The 17,513-nt window shown below is 38.8% G+C and overlaps 2 protein-coding genes and 1 long non-coding RNA gene across 16 annotated transcripts in view; 2 read left to right on the top strand and 1 right to left on the bottom strand.

The window, feature by feature from the left end:
* Positions 1–17,513, bottom strand: part of LOC137245498 (cyclic GMP-AMP synthase-like receptor) — a 134,148-nt gene that overhangs the window by 73,033 nt on the left and 43,602 nt on the right. For 4 of the 5 annotated variants that reach the window (XR_010951334.1, XM_067776283.1, XM_067776279.1 and 1 more), the window contains exon 1: positions 15,003–15,189. The exons of the other annotated variant lie outside the window; for it this stretch is intronic. The gene's annotated coding sequence lies outside the window, so the exon portion shown is untranslated. Of the gene's footprint in view, positions 1–15,002; positions 15,190–17,513 lie in introns of those variants that run through there. 5 annotated transcript variants of the gene reach the window in all.
* Positions 1–17,513, top strand: part of LOC137245503 (uncharacterized) — a 359,413-nt gene that overhangs the window by 316,116 nt on the left and 25,784 nt on the right. The gene's annotated exons all lie outside the window — the stretch shown is intronic.
* LOC137245495 (uncharacterized) overlaps positions 1–17,513 on the top strand; it is a 45,147-nt gene that overhangs the window by 11,617 nt on the left and 16,017 nt on the right. The window contains exon 1 of one of the 10 annotated variants that reach the window (XM_067776276.1): positions 10,599–10,716. The exons of the other annotated variants lie outside the window; for them this stretch is intronic. The gene's annotated coding sequence lies outside the window, so the exon portion shown is untranslated. Of the gene's footprint in view, positions 1–10,598; positions 10,717–17,513 lie in introns of those variants that run through there. 10 annotated transcript variants of the gene reach the window in all.

The raw sequence follows: 17,513 nt of genomic DNA, 5'->3' as shown, positions 1-17,513 counted from the left end.
CTTATACATACATACCCACATAAATGTATATATGTATATTATAAAACCTCTGACGAAACCCACTCCACACGATATGGGATAACATAGAGAGAGCCGTAAGAAGCAAGCACAGTAAACCAAACCAAACACTAATGATGTGGACACTCACCAACGGACGTGCGTTGTACATGTCAGCTGACACGGCTTATCTAACGAGAATGTCATGCAAGTCATGTTAATGTCAAAACGTAAGTAGCCTGGAACGTATCAATCAAACAACTTTTGATTTTGGCCGTAACTACGCGTCAGCTGATTGTTTTCTAACTGAATCTAGTTGCCTACCAAACTTTATGTGAGCTAAGTTTGAACCGTTTGTTATAAGTAACTAGGTGTACTTATTTGATATCAGTTCCAGTCCTTACATGCCAACCTAATAAAACCGCAATGCGTTTTTTTAGCGCACGCAAACAACCGGCGTTTTTTGCCCAAACCCAAATAAGCATGCGTTGCGACAAGGTAAAGCATGTGTGCAAACGTCAAATCTAAATGTCACGCAGAACAAAAATTGGAAATCGAGTTAGGTTTTCACGCAGCAAATTCAATTTGGGTTGCTCTCATACAAGTTGTATGTGCATGAGACATTTTTGACAGAAAATAACTTGCATTCGTTTATATTAGGTTGGCATGTTAACAAGTGAAATACTATAATTCCACAATTCGACGTTTTCATAAGCATGCATGCAACTGGTCAATGGCACCATTGCTTTTCTGCGAACAACACACAAAGATGAGCACATGTACACAGCCGTGCACATAATTATTTCGCTGAAAACAGTCGTACGTAAATTACCGACGTCGGTGCGTGTTTGAATCATAAACCATCGCACAAAAAGTAGGCTGAACTGCACATCGTCGGCTTAGTGTGCAAACCAACTAAGTACCATTTTCTCCAAAAATTACTTTTTAATGCAGTTTGATAGAACAGCAAAAAATGTAGCAACTAGGCAAAACATTAACATCAAATATTGGCCACACACCAAGGAAAGCAAATTTTTGATGAGCTTACTTCCTATGCTCTCAATGAAAAATTAAAACAGTTTTTTTGTCTGCAAATTTTGTTTGTCAGTGAGCACGTTTGCACTCTCAGCCGACGATATGTAAACATACATACAGATGTGTGGACATTAGGGTGTTAAAATAACTAGCCGCTATTTGTCTTACATGGATCCAGCTGAAAATATTGGCCCGTATGGTGTGCTACGATTCATTTCGGAATCCATTCTTAACTCAATTTATAAATATGGAACTGCCAAACTATTTATATAAATTAAGATAAAAGGGCCGGACCCGTGCGCATCTTGCGCAACCAATATAAAAGTCTCTTATCAAATATCAACAGAAATCAGCTGTTTTATCAATCAATTAAAACTTACAGCTTGCGTTGCCATCTGGCGTATGGTAGCAAATGCCGGTAATGCAGTGCAAATATTCACAATAGTGCCATAGTACAAGTAAATTTCTCTGTGTGCTCACAATCGTTTATTTTTAACAAATTATTTTAATAAAGTATAGCTAAACAAAAGCACTACGACCAAAATTGCCCAAAGTTCGCTAATAGCCCGAATCTCCATCTTTACAACCAAAACTTTATTTATATATGATGATTATAAATCCAACTAGAACGCGAAGTATCTAGTTCACATATGTACGTACATACATATGTCGCTAATCGGACTCACGATTTCAGATCTATTTTGATTTCCAATCATGCCCAGGGCCCGTATCGTGTTAAGCGACAACGCATGAAAACCCAATATCACTCAAATGATAAATATGAATCTGTCAAGCTTTTCATTAAAATGATAATACATTATGAGTCTAATACTAGAAGCCTATATTTCACGTATTACCTTAATCTGTATCACCATTTCAGTGCTATTGCGATTTAAAAAATTGAATTCGATCACGGATCGTTTAGCACGATACCCTGATTCTTTATAGCAAGTAAAAAATTATGCTATTGGAAAAAATTATAATTACATGCTAAACTCATTCGAAATTTGATTTTTCGTAATGTATATTTTTTTTAAAATAATTAATGGTCATTATTTCGTATCACGATATATGGGAACAAAAAGTAGAAAATGTGTAGTTTTCCCATTTTTGCGATTCCCGTGAAGATTTTCGAACTTGCAGGGCAAACATTTTTTAGTGATACGCGCTAGTGTCCATCCTGTTTTTATTAATATTTACTTGCAGACTCGGCCGTCTTTATCCCGCCAAAACTAGGGTTTTATACTATTTTAAACCGTTTCCTCACTCTCCCTTTTTAATATATTTTATGTTTTTTCTCCATCCGCCTTACCCTCTCGCATTCCATATTCTTCATACACGAATCTCTATCACAAATATTTAATACTCGCCTCGAATAGTGGAGCAGATGTAGCAAACTTTATTGATTATAAACGGCACCATCTTGAAAATGATTTTGCAAATGTTATTCAGATTTCTATATAGAACCAACCATCAATAAAAAAAATTCCATGAAATTGTATCTATTTTCCGATTTCCGCAACCCTTATACGAGGAGCTTTACTTGTATGTTTGTGTGTATTTAACTCTTTTATACCAAATAATAAAAAAAAAATTGTTGCGTATACGCACCGGCACCCGTCTTTACAGGTGGTATAGATATTTGGGTGTAATTGGTTGGGTTTTTATAAAACAACGTGCTTATTACACAGACTATTGGTCAACTGAAACTGAAAAACTAAAGAGGGTTAATTTCGAAAATTGCCACTTTTGGTTCCTTTAGCTTGCGGAAAATTCTTTTAACCATTTAGCTCATTTTTTATTAAAAAATCCCACGAGTGGAACATATCTTCATCAAATTGCTACAAATAGATTAAGGGATATGCATAATCCAACCATAGCCTTCCTTACTTAGGTGCATGACGAAGCTTTAATAACAGCAAAGGCTTTCAAGCCAGAAATTGCATACGGATTGCTAAGTTCCCGCCTTTAACAGATGATCCCGTGCCCTTATATATTGCTTCTAAAATTTCTTTTAATTTACAGAAATTACACAGTATTTAGTTGCCTTATCTTTAACTTTGATAACGAAAGAGAAACCGCCTCTAATGAGGACAATAGGAAACAAGTAAAGGTGTCTAAGTTCGGGTGTAACCGAACATTTATATACTCAGCGTGAGCTTCAATTGTACATTTCATTTCAGATAAATCACTTTTCTACATAACACGTGTCATCGCCCTTTTAAAAAAAATGTCTCCCCATTTCCGCTTACAATAAAACTTGATAAGTGAAATATCATTGATTAAAAACTACTTTTTGCTAATTTATAGCTTATTATTCTAGTCTACGACCCTATTAAACTTGTTTTATATCTAAGTTGCCGTGGTCTTTAACCGATCCCGATATTTTATACTATAAGGAAAATATGTGTACACAATTTCATTACGATATGTTAATTTTTCTTCGAGTTATGGCTCCCGAACCATAGAAAATTTCTTAGTCATAAAAGGGGCGGTGCCACACCCATTTTCAAAAATTTTAGTGTTTTCCAATTTAATGTTATAATTCAATTTAGAAAGTAAATTTTTTTCCCTAAGATATAGCTTATTTTATTCGTCCACGACCCTTTTAAAAATATTTTATATAAAAGTGGGCGTGGTCCTTAACCGATATCGTAAATTTTTCTTCAAAGCATTCCTTATAGTAAAGGCAACCTCTCCGACGAATTTTGTTACGATAGGTTAAACGATTTTTGATTTAATAATATTTGTAAAATTGATTTTATCATAAGTGGGAGGTGTCACGCCCATTTAAAAAAAAATTTTTTTTTCAAATTTTTTATCAAGAGTCTCAATATGAGTCCAGACGTCAAATTTCAACATTCTAGGTGTATTATTTACTAAATAATCAGTTTTTTTGAGTTTTCCAAAATGTTATATATGTATATAAAAAGTGGGCGTGGTTATCATCCAATTCCGCTCATTTTCAATACCAATCTATTCTGGGTCGAGATAAGCTCGTGCACCAAATTTGGTGAAGATATCTCAATATTTACTCAAATTATCGTGTTAACGGACAGACGGAAGGACATGGCTCAATCAAATTTTTTCGATACTGATGATTTTTATATATGGAAGTCTATATCTATCTCGATTCCTTTATACCTGTACAACCAACCGTTATCCAATCAAAGTTAATATACTCTGTGCGCAAAGCATGCTGAGTATAAAAAAACCTTAAAAATAATGAAGGGCCTAATGTTAATGCTCTCACACAGAATACTCTCACATGCTTACTAAGCAGTCACTTGATGTTCAAGGTGCAGCCGGATGGGTGGGTTAACGCAAAAATGTTCAAGAGCAAAACTAAACAGAAAACTGATTTGTGCAAATAAGATTTGATAAGGAATAGAGCGGACACAAGGGTGTTCAAAACATAAAGAACGAATGACCACCGCTCAATATACGTCCATATATGTTGTCGATTTTACTTTTGAAATGTATATTGACATACGTGTATTTACGTCATGAGATCGTTGTTGCAGGAAAACGCTTCTGCATGTGAAGCAAACCAAGAGAGGTAACTGAAAAATCTCGCTTTTTGAACTTATACATGTTACCAGGTGCCTTCACTCAATACGATAACTAATATCCGATTTAATGATTCCATCGCCACCAAGCGAAAAGAAAAGGCGTGGTAAAAGTTAAGAACTTTTTTAACGCATATGAGAGAGCCATTAAATTTTCCGGGTTTTCTGAGAAAAAAAAAGTGTGTTTCGAAAGTATTTTTATCGGAGCCCGCCATTGGCAGCAGTGGAGTAGGGCGGTCGCCACGTCGCTGGATGGACCAGGTCGAAAACGATTTAAATTACCTTAATGTGACCAATTGACGCCAGCTAGCGAAAAAGCGACTGCCGAGTCCTTGTTGAACGAACATCGTCGTTTAAACTGTTAAGCGGCAGTTAAGTAAAAAAGTAATATATCCTAAAGCTGGATTAATCCCTATATTCTCGTAAAGTTCCTTAAAACTCGAAAGCAAAACGTTTGCACGATTTTTTGAGTTTTCACGATGCCTTGACCACCTAAAAAAATGTCCCTTATGTTAAATTGTCCTCAGGTTATGATGCTGCAATAAGTCCAGCGCACTGCATGTGTTGGTGCCATATGGGCCGGACGCACTTGCCCCACAGCTGCTTTAGACCCCATTTTGCACCTACTTCTGATCGGCTTGCATATACTTTGTACATCGTCACAAACCGCACTGGGACTCAGGGAGTCTGGGCGTTGGAAGGATACTCAGCAAGGACATAGTAATATCCTAAAGAAACTTCCGGATGGTACATGTAGTACCGAGACAGATGACTACCCTCGCAAACTGAAGTTTGAGTACGGTTGTAATACCGCCATTCCAAGCAGGAACGAGTGGAAGAGAAACCCGGGCATAACGGTCGACGACATCCAAATCTACACTGACGGCTCCAAGATGGAATCGGGAGTGGTTGCCGGAGTCTACTCTGAGTCCCTAGATTTGTCTGCATCATTCAGACTCCCATCTCACTGCAGCTTGTTTCAAGCAGAAATCCTCGCGATTTGGCAAGCCTGCAAATCACTGGAGGGCTTGAACGTAGCTGGTAAAGTTGGCATCCTGTCGGATAGCCAAGCAGCGATAAAAGCGTTTTCCTCGCCACACATTGACTCAAAATTAGTGTGGGCTTGCGACTCATATCCCAGTTAACCACCAATCTAGAACTATGCGTTATCTGGGTCCCGGGTCATAGGGGGATAGAGGGTAACGAGAAGGCCGACGAGCTTGCACGCAGGGGATCATTGGAGATGAGCGAGGAAACAACCAGTGTCGAAGTAGGCATACCCTTAGCAGTAGCCAAGGCGAATATCCAAAGCTTCTACTGGAAGAAAGCACAAAGTGGAATAACATCACCACCTGTGAAATATCAAAATCCATTTGGCCAAACTATGATGGAAAGAGGACGAGAAGTCTTCTGAATAAATCCAGGGCCAACACACGCAAACTGATAGCACCGGTCATTGGGCAGTAGGTACGCATGCGGAAAAGATGGGCATTCCGTATAACGACTACTGCAGAAGCTGCAAAGGTCCAAATGCCAGGGAGACAGTAGAACTCTTTATGTGTAAATGTCCGGCTCTAGCTAGAGCCCGACTAAGGTTCCTTGGAACCCCGTTTCTAGAAGACCTCAGAGGTTTATCTGTGATAGCAATCCCGAATATCCTTAATTTTATCAACAACTCTGGCTGGTTGTAGTACACTAACCGTAACATTCCGTAGGTTTTAGACGAGTTACATGGCATCAAAACGGCTTTAAATAGCTACTTGGGCGACCAGGGTCGCAGCCATTTCATCTACCTACCTATGATGCTTGTTCTAAGTTTTAAGAATCTAGCTCTCCGGGAAACTACTCAAAAATGAATTGCAAGATAACCCAATTTTGTATTGAACATGAAACGAAACTTAAATACGAAAATGCTAAGCTGCTCTGTGGAAATTATATCCAATGCACCCAATAACCTAAAGTCGCTTTAAGAAAATTTTATCAACGTGCCATGTGAAACCCATATTAGGACTATCGGAAATAATGCAATCCAATTATAGTATATGATGGAAAAGACTCTAAGAGAAAATGCAAGGCGTCAACCTCGATCGGATAGGGTGGATGGGTATTCTTTTCTTTTCAAATTATACAATAAACATAATAGAAAAGGTTCGAGGCCAATATCAGTATGTTAATAGAATACATGCTAGCTGGGGTGATTTGGCAGCGTCTGACCTACATAAGGTGCGGCTGCAAACGGGCGTTTGCTTGGATCAAGCGGTTCGCTGTATAAGTGTGCAAGTCAAGCTGACATCACCGCAATTCAAGAAATGCAATGGCAAAAAAATCGATCAGCAATGTGACATCTACTGGAGTGGTCAAAAAAAGTAAGCGCAGTTCCCATGTCCGATTCGGGGTTGGTGAGAGACTTTGTTGCGAAGTAACGTGCCTTAGTTATGATATAAAAGTCGTGTTTGGTGACTTTAACGCCAGGGCACGCCAAGGCTTCATGCTGTACCCCGAAATACACGTTGTAGACGACCGGCATGCCTCCAGTGTTATAGTTGTACGGACGTTAAAGAGGACCTAACATCGGCTCGGATCACTATATCGTCGCAGCCAAAATACACGACCACCATTGCGCAGCAAAGAAAGAAACGCTAGACGTCGTAAGGCTGCAATCGCAACAGATTGCCAATGATTTCGCATTTTCACTCACACACCTGCTCTCTACGAGTACAAGTCAACCCGACAAATTTATGTAGGACCACTGTGAGCATATCTCTAAAGCACTTCATAACGCCGCCGAGAAAAAAATTGGTGGCCGGCGACCACGGGAACACAATTGTTACGAGGAATGTCGCAACAGGAAGAGTGAGTGAGCGCTACCGCGAGTTGAGAATGGAAGCGAAACGCCTTTACAGAAAGTAAGACGCAGAGGTAGAAAGGCGTGAGTCTGAGGAGCTTGAGCTGCTAGGTATCGGAATAACGCCATGCAATTTTACCAAAAAACTCGGCGACCCACAAAAGGTCTTAGGTCCAGAGCAAACTCCCTGTCAGAACGAAAAAGGTGACCTTGTTAGGGATTATAAACCCAATCCGCAATTGGAATTATTAACCCCCAGCGGGTTAGGGGGCTTATAATATACCCGCAGCAGGTATGCCTGTCGTAAGAGGCGATTAAAATACCAAATTAATTCAAGGGGTTGGCAGCGCAATATATTGCTTCTCCAACCCAATTGCCAACCTCAACTACCAGTGGCGAATCCTGTTTCTTTAACAGCCGAGGCTCTGGCGACCTCAAGTTCCTCATGAATCTAGGGGATGGGAGGGCGCAATGGCCTAAAAGGTTTCATTACCAAATCGTTCCCGAAATGGGCGGGCACTACTTTTATGGTGCTTGTTACCGGAACGTACCGGATCTGCATCCGGCAAAGGCCCATCAACATCGATAACACTCACCAAAGCTTTCGGGGAATGTCCTTATCGCTACAACAACAAGAACAACGTAATTATTAAAAACTGATTTTCGCAAACCAACACAATTATTAGAACTTACCAAAATATGCAAGTCACACTTCTAATAAAATGCTCGCCACTGTACATATCTACACATTAAAATACTAAATTAAAAAGAGTAAGGGAAAAATGTATTCGTATATATGTACATATTGTACTTATTACTACTACCTGTTCCTCGAATCCTACATATCGTCCTTATATTTGGTTGTGATAGTTCAAAAATACTTACAACTAGTACATACATAAATACATACATACGTACATACATACATCAGTGTGTATAGATTTGTTCTAATTTGCCTTGTATACACCTATAAATCACCTGGTGGAAACGAGTTGCGCCGTCGCATTCGCGTTAAATGATACATTTATTTTAGCATCAGCTGCCCTCTAAAAACACCCTGTAAACAAATAACAATAGAGCTGCTCACAATTTTACGCACTCTCGCTATGTTGCTTGGAGTCTCTCAGATTCTGTTCATTTCACCACCACTGAAGTTAACTTATTTATGAAGGTGACTCGTAGGGAGTGATAAACCCACCTACATATATAAAAATATACATTATACACAGTACATATCTACATATGTAAATACAACATGTGTATGTGGTTATAGGATATATGTACAAGTTGATATACAAAAGCCGATGGGCATTAAGGTGTGCCAGTTGTTGAAATCCAATCCCTCATATGATTTTCCGTCAACGTCCGATTAGGCTGGGAATGAGATTATTTTTTCGAAATATCCACACTAATCAGCTTATTAGGGATGTCCATAGGTCGAAGGTTTCGTACATTTCGAATCTTTAACCGACAAAATAATCGTTTCGCATTTACACTTTGATTTCCGTTAATTCAGGGTCCGATTCAAGCCGGTGGGCTTAGGTTTTGGGCTTCACTTCTATTTTCTGATTTGGGCCCCCATGTCTTGATAATTTATTCGCCACTGGTTGACTACCGTTCAGCACGCGACAATCGCATCATAGCTTGAAAGGCTATTTCGCTCACAGCAGTCCAAGGATCTATTTGTCTGCACCTTACTGGAATTTAATTCTTTATGGAAGATTTTTCTCCAAAACCTCTGTGGTACAGAAAGTCTTTCGCCGTGCCCAGTCAATATCTGCATGAGCTGGTAATTTAGTTCGCCGTGCTTCCGCTTGTGCCATTCCTCAATATTCGGAACCAACATGAAGATCCAATGCATTTACTTCGATTTTCATCGTTTTAATGCTAGCCATCTGTAGGCCCATATTCGTTAGCAATTCCTTTATTCTTCCTATGGCTAATGTTTGGAGTTTTGTAACACACCCTCATACATCGCATTCCATAGCGTTGGGCCTAGAACAGGTCCCTGACGGACGCCGCCGGTGATGTACTTTCTAACACCTTAATTCTTACCAGAGAGGCGCAGGTGGGCAAGTATATAAGTTTCGTAGCGCTGTCATTATCTGCATCCAGTTCGCAGTGTTGAGCTTCCTTTTACTTTAACCTCATCTTATGGCTTCACGGACTATATTGACAACTGCATTTATCGTGGATCTTGATTTTCGAGATCCAAACTGCTTATTTGAAAAGCCACGAGGACTTTCCAGACTTTATTTATAAGCATGTAACGCTGAAAGGCAGTGCGTAGTTGGTATGCCCATCTTGAGCTGTAAGTCTTCTTTTTCAGAGATATGAGCCACTTTATGAGTCTAATATCGTAGGATTTGCTCATGGTCTTAGAAATTATGCAGCCCTTCACGTCTGTCCACGCCATTCCTGCTTAATGGATCATATGCAACTAATGTCTCCTTTCGATTTCTCCCAAACTGATTGGCATGCTCGAGAGTATTTCCTATCGAGTCCAAGGTACAAAGTGGCCTGTAAGAGGATCTTTCCAAGTTTCAGCAAAAGGACTAATCTTTGACGTTTCTATGTGCGGGGGAATACGCTTTCCTGGATAGAGGCGTTGCAGAAATCCGTAAATACTGATATTCTAGACCTTATCACAGCTTTAAGGGCAATATTTGGCCCCCCATCGGGACCTTGAAACTTATTATCGGCAACTGTGTGGCATCCGTACTTACGGGTTTGAAAGGTATCGAAATGCTCCATGACTTTAACGGGTGACAGAACAACCAGTCACCCTAACACCTATGGGCTTTTATAACTTTTACTCTCTCGTATTATCAAACAAAAACGTGTATGTATGTATATACGAGTATATTATATATTTGTACATAAAATCATAAATACGAAAATCTAAGGTACATATGTATATACGAGTACAATTTTTTCATCAAATATTCATGTTCCTTAACATTCACACAATTGCCAGTATTAATGAAAGGCAATGTGAAAGCTCATTGAATTTATATTCAAAATATACATTCTGCACTTTGAAAGAGGAAATATAACAACTTCTTGATATAAAGAGCAGAGTGAAAAGAATCATCTGATAATGTGTACATAATAAAACCGCGAAAGTATTCGCTTTAAATTTTATCAATCAAATGAAGTAACATTGCAAATCAGAGAAGGCCACCAGTAAAACGTAAACAATGTAAAAATGTAAAAGAAGGAGAAAGTCGTACTAGTAGAAACATTTTCACCAAAAAATTAATGTCTAATGTTAGTGGAAACTGATTTCCTAAAATCATCTGTTCTATTAACGTACAGCTTGCGCTACCATCTAGCGTATAATAGCAACTGCCGTCAATCAATTAAAACTTACAGCTTGCGTTGCCATCTAGCGTACAATAGCAACTACCGGTAATGCAGTTCAAATATTCACAATAGTGTCATAGTACCAATAGATTTCTTTGTGTGCTCAGAATCGTTTATTTTTAACAAATTATTTTAATAAAATATAGCTAAAAGAAAGCACTACGACCAAAATTGTCCAAAGCTCGCTAATAGACCGAATCTCCATCTTTACAACCAAAACTTTATTTATATTTTTACTTTATATAAGAGCGAAAAAGGGGGCTGTGCATAAAAACAGCAATTAGATCTAATATATGATTATTTGTATATTTATCTGAACCACACTATGTACATATGTATGTTCCGTCAAACTTATAATAAAGACCGAATAAAAATGTACGGGTTAAAGCTTAAGATGTTTTCAAAATATATGATTTTTTGCAAGCGTTCGGACACATTTTATAATTTAAGGCCCTCATTCTCTATTACGAAACGAACGTTCGTTTCGCCTCAGTGACGAATCGCTAGTGGCTGGATGGCAACATATCATTTGACAATTGCTTTCGCGTGCCTGTTTGACATACAGTATGAAAAGTAAAGGCCAAAAAATGATAGAGAATGCCATTGCTAGACGATATCGTTTACCTCTAACCCTCTCCCCCTCCCCCCCCCTCTGATCTGGAACTTATGGAAATTATAAAAGTTTGTTTTAATTACATATACAATTTTATAATTTTTAGCTTTTATGTACATATGTATAATCTATAAGATCGTTCTAATCGCCACCCCTCCCAGGATCAAAAATTTATAATACTTTGGTTGAAATATTTTATAAAATGAATAGTTTAGCTATATATTCATTTCCAATTTCCATTCGTTTCGCTGTGGGTAAAATCAGCAGAAAAAATGTACCATTCTGGTATTTGAAAAAAGAATTGCGTACTTTTCGCTGAAATTTGGCAGCCTTGGTCTATTTCATGATCACGGTTGCCACACCCCATCTTTTTTCTGGACCAAAATTACTTTTGAAAAAACAAAAGAAGGATCTGAGAGATAAATTCTAAAAATTCTTACTGAAAGCTAAAAATGTGCATGAAAATTCACGGAATTTTCTCGAATTTTCCAAAAAGTCTTAAGTGTATATTTAGATTGTTGGTGTTATATAATAATACATATTTTTATAAAAATAATGAAAAAATGAAGGTCGAAGCAAAACTTAGTAAAAACCGGAAAAATCTGAGTGATGATGACTTTTGTAGATGAGTGTAGATATGTATGTGTGTTTGTATGAAAAATTTTAAGGTGACTATCTTACTTAAAAAGTTGACTTAAATCGCCCCCTCCCAAATTGTGCTGGATCCGCCCCTGTTTGCAGGCACCGGAGCGTCCGAACACTTATCTATGTATGTATGTATATAAAAATGGAGGCTATTTCTCCATGTAAAGGGTTGGAGCTCAAACGGGTGAGGAAATCTTAACCAAACGTACACACGTGTTGTGTACATGAACCGATCTTTTTTGTGTTGGTTCTTTAATTTTTAAAATCAAACACACTATGATCTTGAAACCCAAAACATGGACCAGGCAATTTTTAAATATGGATATCAAATGAAATGCTGATGAGAATAATACAAAGGTCAACTTTTTCCGATATCTCAACCCGTTTACAAGATATGTGCCAACTCCTTCGAAACGGCTCGTCCGATTCTCATGAAACTTTGCGAGTTTATTTATTTATATTAGTAGGTTTGAGAGTCGGATCGTACATATTTTTCAGACCATAAAATGGTAACGGCGGTCCACAGCTTAATTTTTTTTAAAGCAGCATTCAAAAATACTTACACACCTCTGGCACTAAAAATAAGGAATGGAGAAGAAAAAGAAAACCAGAGAGCAGAAAAACGAGGGAAGTAGAAAGATGGAGAAAGAAATATAGTTCGACGAAGATAGAGATAGGGATAGATGAAGCGGGCGAGGGAGGAGAAAGAACTAAAGAGAAAATAAGGGATGGAAAAGACGGAGAAGAAAGGGATTCAGAGAGAAGTGAATAATAGGATGAATAAAAGGGGAAGCGAGGGGAAGGGAGAGTTAAAGATAAAATATTCTTAAAACCTATGCAGATAGACCAAAGTTAGGGCATAATAACGTCTGCCGGGTCTGCTAGTTTCTTTATAAATTTATTTGAAACAGATTTTCTCATATCTGAGAAGTTCAGTTGTAAAATTAATTTTGAAAGAGTTAATGCGCATCTACATATGTACATCATTCGCACTTTTAGAATAAAATATATTTGTATGTATTTAATATTCAGAATGTAGTACGAAAAAAAGTGGAACGTCCAAACAGGTTCGATTCGATTTTTGACCACCAAAAAAACACCGCTGCAGAGATAAAAATTGTCATATGTGACCCGGTCTATGAAAAGGTGGCTTATGACTCAAAAAAGAAATTGCGAGAAACAGCTGTTCTTTTTTTTTTTAGTCATAAGCCAACTTTTCATAGACCGGGTCACATATACAAATCTATAAATAAAGTTTTGGAGATGGAGATTCGGGCTATTAGCGAGCTTTGGGCAATTATGGTCGTAATGCTTTTGTTTTAGCTATATTTTACTAATAAAATTTGTTAAAAATAAACGATTCTGCGCACACAAAGAAATCTATTTGTAATATGGCAGTATTGTGAATATGTGCACTGCATTAGCGGCAGTTGCTACCATATGCCAGATGGCAGCGCAAACTGTAAGTTTTAATTGATTGATAGAACGGCTGATTTCTGTTGATATTTGATAGGTGACTTTTATATTGGTTGCGCAAGATGCGCACGGGTCCGGCTCCTGCAATTATAATCCTTGAGCATTCCTTTATTTAGTGCGACCTGCAGGAAGAAACGGCTAAGCGCATTCTGTATTCGTGTCCTGCGCTCGGCAGGTCAAGGCTGCAGCTAATAGAGTTGCCAGAACTCGAGGCAACAATCAAGCTAGGTCCTACTAAGTTCTGGCACATAATTGGGGTTGTTGTTGTTGTTGTTGTTGTAGCAGTGCTTCGCCCCACCTAACAGACGCGACCGATCACAAACTGTCATCAATATCCTCTAACGGGAGTCCAAGGAAACTTGCTGTTTCAACAGGGGTGGACCATAGGGAAAGGGGTGTTAGAGGCGTTGGTTCCACATTACAATTAAAGAGATGGTTGGTGTCATGTGGGGACACATTGCAAGCGGGGCATACATTTTGTATGTCGGGGTTGATTCTGGATAGGTAAGAGTTTAACCTGTTACAGTATCCAGAACGAAGTTGAGCCAGAGTGACACGCGTTTCCCTGGGGAGTATGCGTTCCTCTTCCGCAAGTTTTGGATACTTTACTTTGAGTACTGGGTTCACCGGGCAATTCCCGGCATAAAGGTCCGACGCCTGTTTGTGAAGTTCACCAAGGACCTGCTTGTGTTTTTTCGCTTCATACGGCTGTGTTCTCAGATGCCGTATTTCCTCAAAATGCTTACGGAGATGACTCCTTAAGCCCCTAGGCGGTGCTGGCTCGTCAATCAGATGTCTGTTGGGATGCCCAGGTTTCTGGGTATTCAACAGGAACTGTTTGGTCAGCATCTCGTTTCTTTCCCTGATGGGGAGTATTCTCGCCTCATTATGTAGATGGTGTTCTGGGGACATAAGAAGACAGCCCGTGGCAATTCTGAGAATTGGGGTCATTTCGATTGGTCGTCAAACAAATTCCGGTAACACTGTGGATACATTCAGTCTACGTGAGGTCTTTATTGACTGGCAAGTTTAACCCAACCTAAGCGGGGTCGCCGCTCGGTTCTTATTGGACAAACGCTCTGAGTGTACTTATACCATGAATAGCTTCTCATTGAAAATGCATCTGCCTAGCAGCTGGCGTTCGGAGTAGGCATAAAACATGTAGGTTCCGTTCCGCCAATTTATAGAAAAATTTAAGATGAGCACGACGCGAGTAGGAAGAGAAGTTCGGTCTAAAGTAAATATCCACTACGCATGTTTAGAACCCAGATGTATAGTGCTCTGAACTGGGATTTCTATAACTTTTTTTTTTTGCATTTTCTCTTAATATAATATTTGTATCTTTTAAAAGCCGGTTTGCGGTCACTTGTATAATGTCACTTTATGTTTTAATATCAATAGTCTAACAATAAATTCTCATTAAATAATATAATTTCTTAAAGCTTACAATACATACATTTCGTAAAAGTATCAAAAAAGCCAAACTAATTGGGACCACGGAAAATGTCGCAGTTAAATTTTTTTATATGAATACTCAAAAACTTTAAAATTTTTTGATAGGTATGTATGTATTTGTTATCAATCAAATGAAAGAACACTCGCTGCGACCACTTCTATAACTCGATTTCAACCGACTGATTCGAGAAAGCAGACCTAGCTATTTGGAAGCGTAGTTTGTTTATTGTTTAGCGTAGTCAGCTCATACATACATGTACATATGCTTATATATAGTAAGTGGGTATACCCCGCAGTCAAATCAGCTAGTTGTAAACAAACTTGCAACTCTAAAGAATCCGCCGCCCAACTAGTCAATCATCATAAAAAAACTAGAAATTACCCGGCGAGCTGCTGCTCCAGATCATCTAATTGCATAAATTGGTATTTATTTGAAAAGGGAATTTTTTTATACCCAGCGTGTAGTTGTACGCAAAGGTATTATAACATTGCTTGCATGCCGGTAGTAAGTAGAGGCAAACGGGAAAAGGGAAAGATAATACCTTCTTTTAAAAGTGGGCGGTGCCACGCCCATTGCCCAAAATTTTACTAATTTTCTCTTCTGCGTTATAAGGTCAACCCACCTACCAAGTTTCATCGCTTTATCTCTCTTTGGTAATGAATTATCGCACTTTTTCGAAATTTTCGAAATCGACAAAGTGGGCGTGGTTATAGTCCGATTTCGTTCATTTTAAATAGCGATCTGAGATGAGTGACCAGGAACTTACATACCATATTTCATTAAGATACCTAAAAATTTACTCAATTTATCGTGTTTACGGACAGACGGGCGGACGGACATGGCTAAATGAATTTCTTTTTTCATCCCAGATCATTTTGGTATATAGAAGTCTATATCTATCTCGATTAGTTTATTCCGTTACGGGGTACCGTTATGCGAACAAAATTAGAGTATATTAATTCATATTCAGCAACGAATTATCAGCAAAGAAAAAAAATTGATTGAGCCATGTCCGTCCGCCCGTCCGTTAACAAAATAACTTGAGTAAATATTTAGATATGGCATGTGCCGATACAACAAGGTACGAAAAGTAATTAAGAGTTAATTTCGCATTAGAAAAGCGCCGTATTCTCCGTGAGACAGGTCGTGAGGCGGCCAGGTCAAGTCCAGGCATTAAGTGGACTACGAAAATTATAGAAACCATATCACAGCCTTACAATTTCATCTGTCCACTTATGACGTGACTTCAAGTGTAAGGTATGTACTTATTGTTGGGAAAACATTCTTGAATGTAGTACGGGAAACGGTTCCCGTTCAGACTTAAGAACACGGTTTTTAGGATTTTTCTCAGAATCTGGAATGAGTTCGTAGCTGGGAAAATTCTATGTAGTCTTTGACGGTCTAGTCCGAGTTTAAATTTTTCCTAGTTTGCTTTTTAAACTGTTTCGACGTTTCCCTGTAGTACATACATCCATACATTCACGCATACATACAGATGTATGTATTTAGGAACTGCTGATCGTACAAAACTTAACTGAGCTCGTTGATATGTGCATATTCATATGTACATATGTATGTTTACTCACAGATACAAGTCACTTGTTTGCAGAACTCCAGATATACAGTAGTGAGACTGAATAACGCAAATTGCATTTTTGAGCTCTCTACTCACAGCTAATATAATTTGGCGTTTAACATATTCGAGATTTTGGCCGAGCCGTCTTGAAAGTTGGAACCTAATTCAGAACTCGATAACAGTTCGGAATTTGGAAATTTCGCGAGCAAGTTTTAATGACCGCGTCACAATAAACTTCTTAATACAGATGTGTTCAACGCATTATTAGCTGTTTTTTTTTACATCTATGGCTCCTATTATAGAGAGAAATTCGATCTTGGACTGTTGTTGTTGTTGTTGTTGTAGCAATGCTCGCCCCACCTAATAGCCGCGACCGGTCACAAATTGTCATCAATATCCTCTAACGGGAGTCCAAGGAAACTTGCCGTTTCAACAGGGGTGGACCATAAGGAAAGGGGTGTTAGAGGCGTTGGTTCCACATTACAATTAAAGAGATGGTTGGTGTCATGTTGGGACACATTGCAAGCAGGGCATACATTTTGTATGTCGGGGTTGATTCTGGATAGGTAAGAGTTTAACCTGTTACAGTATCCAGAACGAAGTTGAGCAAGAGTGACACGCGTTTCCCTGGGGAGTATGCGTTCCTCTTCTGCGAGTTCTGGATATTTTTCTTCAAGTACTGGATTCACCGGGCAATTCCCGACATAAAGGTCCGACGCCTGTCTATGGAGTTCACCAAGGACCTGCTTGTGTTTTTCCGCTTCATACGGCTGGGTTCTCAGGTGCCGTATTTCCTCAAAATGCTTACGGAGATGACTCCTTAGGCCCCTATGCGGTGCTGGTTCGTCAATCAGATGTCTGTTGGGATGCCCAGGTTTCTGGGTATTCAACAGAAACTGTTTGGTCAGCATCTCATTTCTCTCCCTGATGGGGAG

This window comes from Eurosta solidaginis, chromosome 3 (assembly GCF_040869045.1).
Source record: "Eurosta solidaginis isolate ZX-2024a chromosome 3, ASM4086904v1, whole genome shotgun sequence".
NCBI lineage: Eukaryota > Metazoa > Arthropoda > Insecta > Diptera > Tephritidae > Eurosta > Eurosta solidaginis.
The sequence above is the reverse complement of the archived record's forward strand: the minus strand, read 5'-3'. Positions and strand labels throughout refer to the sequence as shown.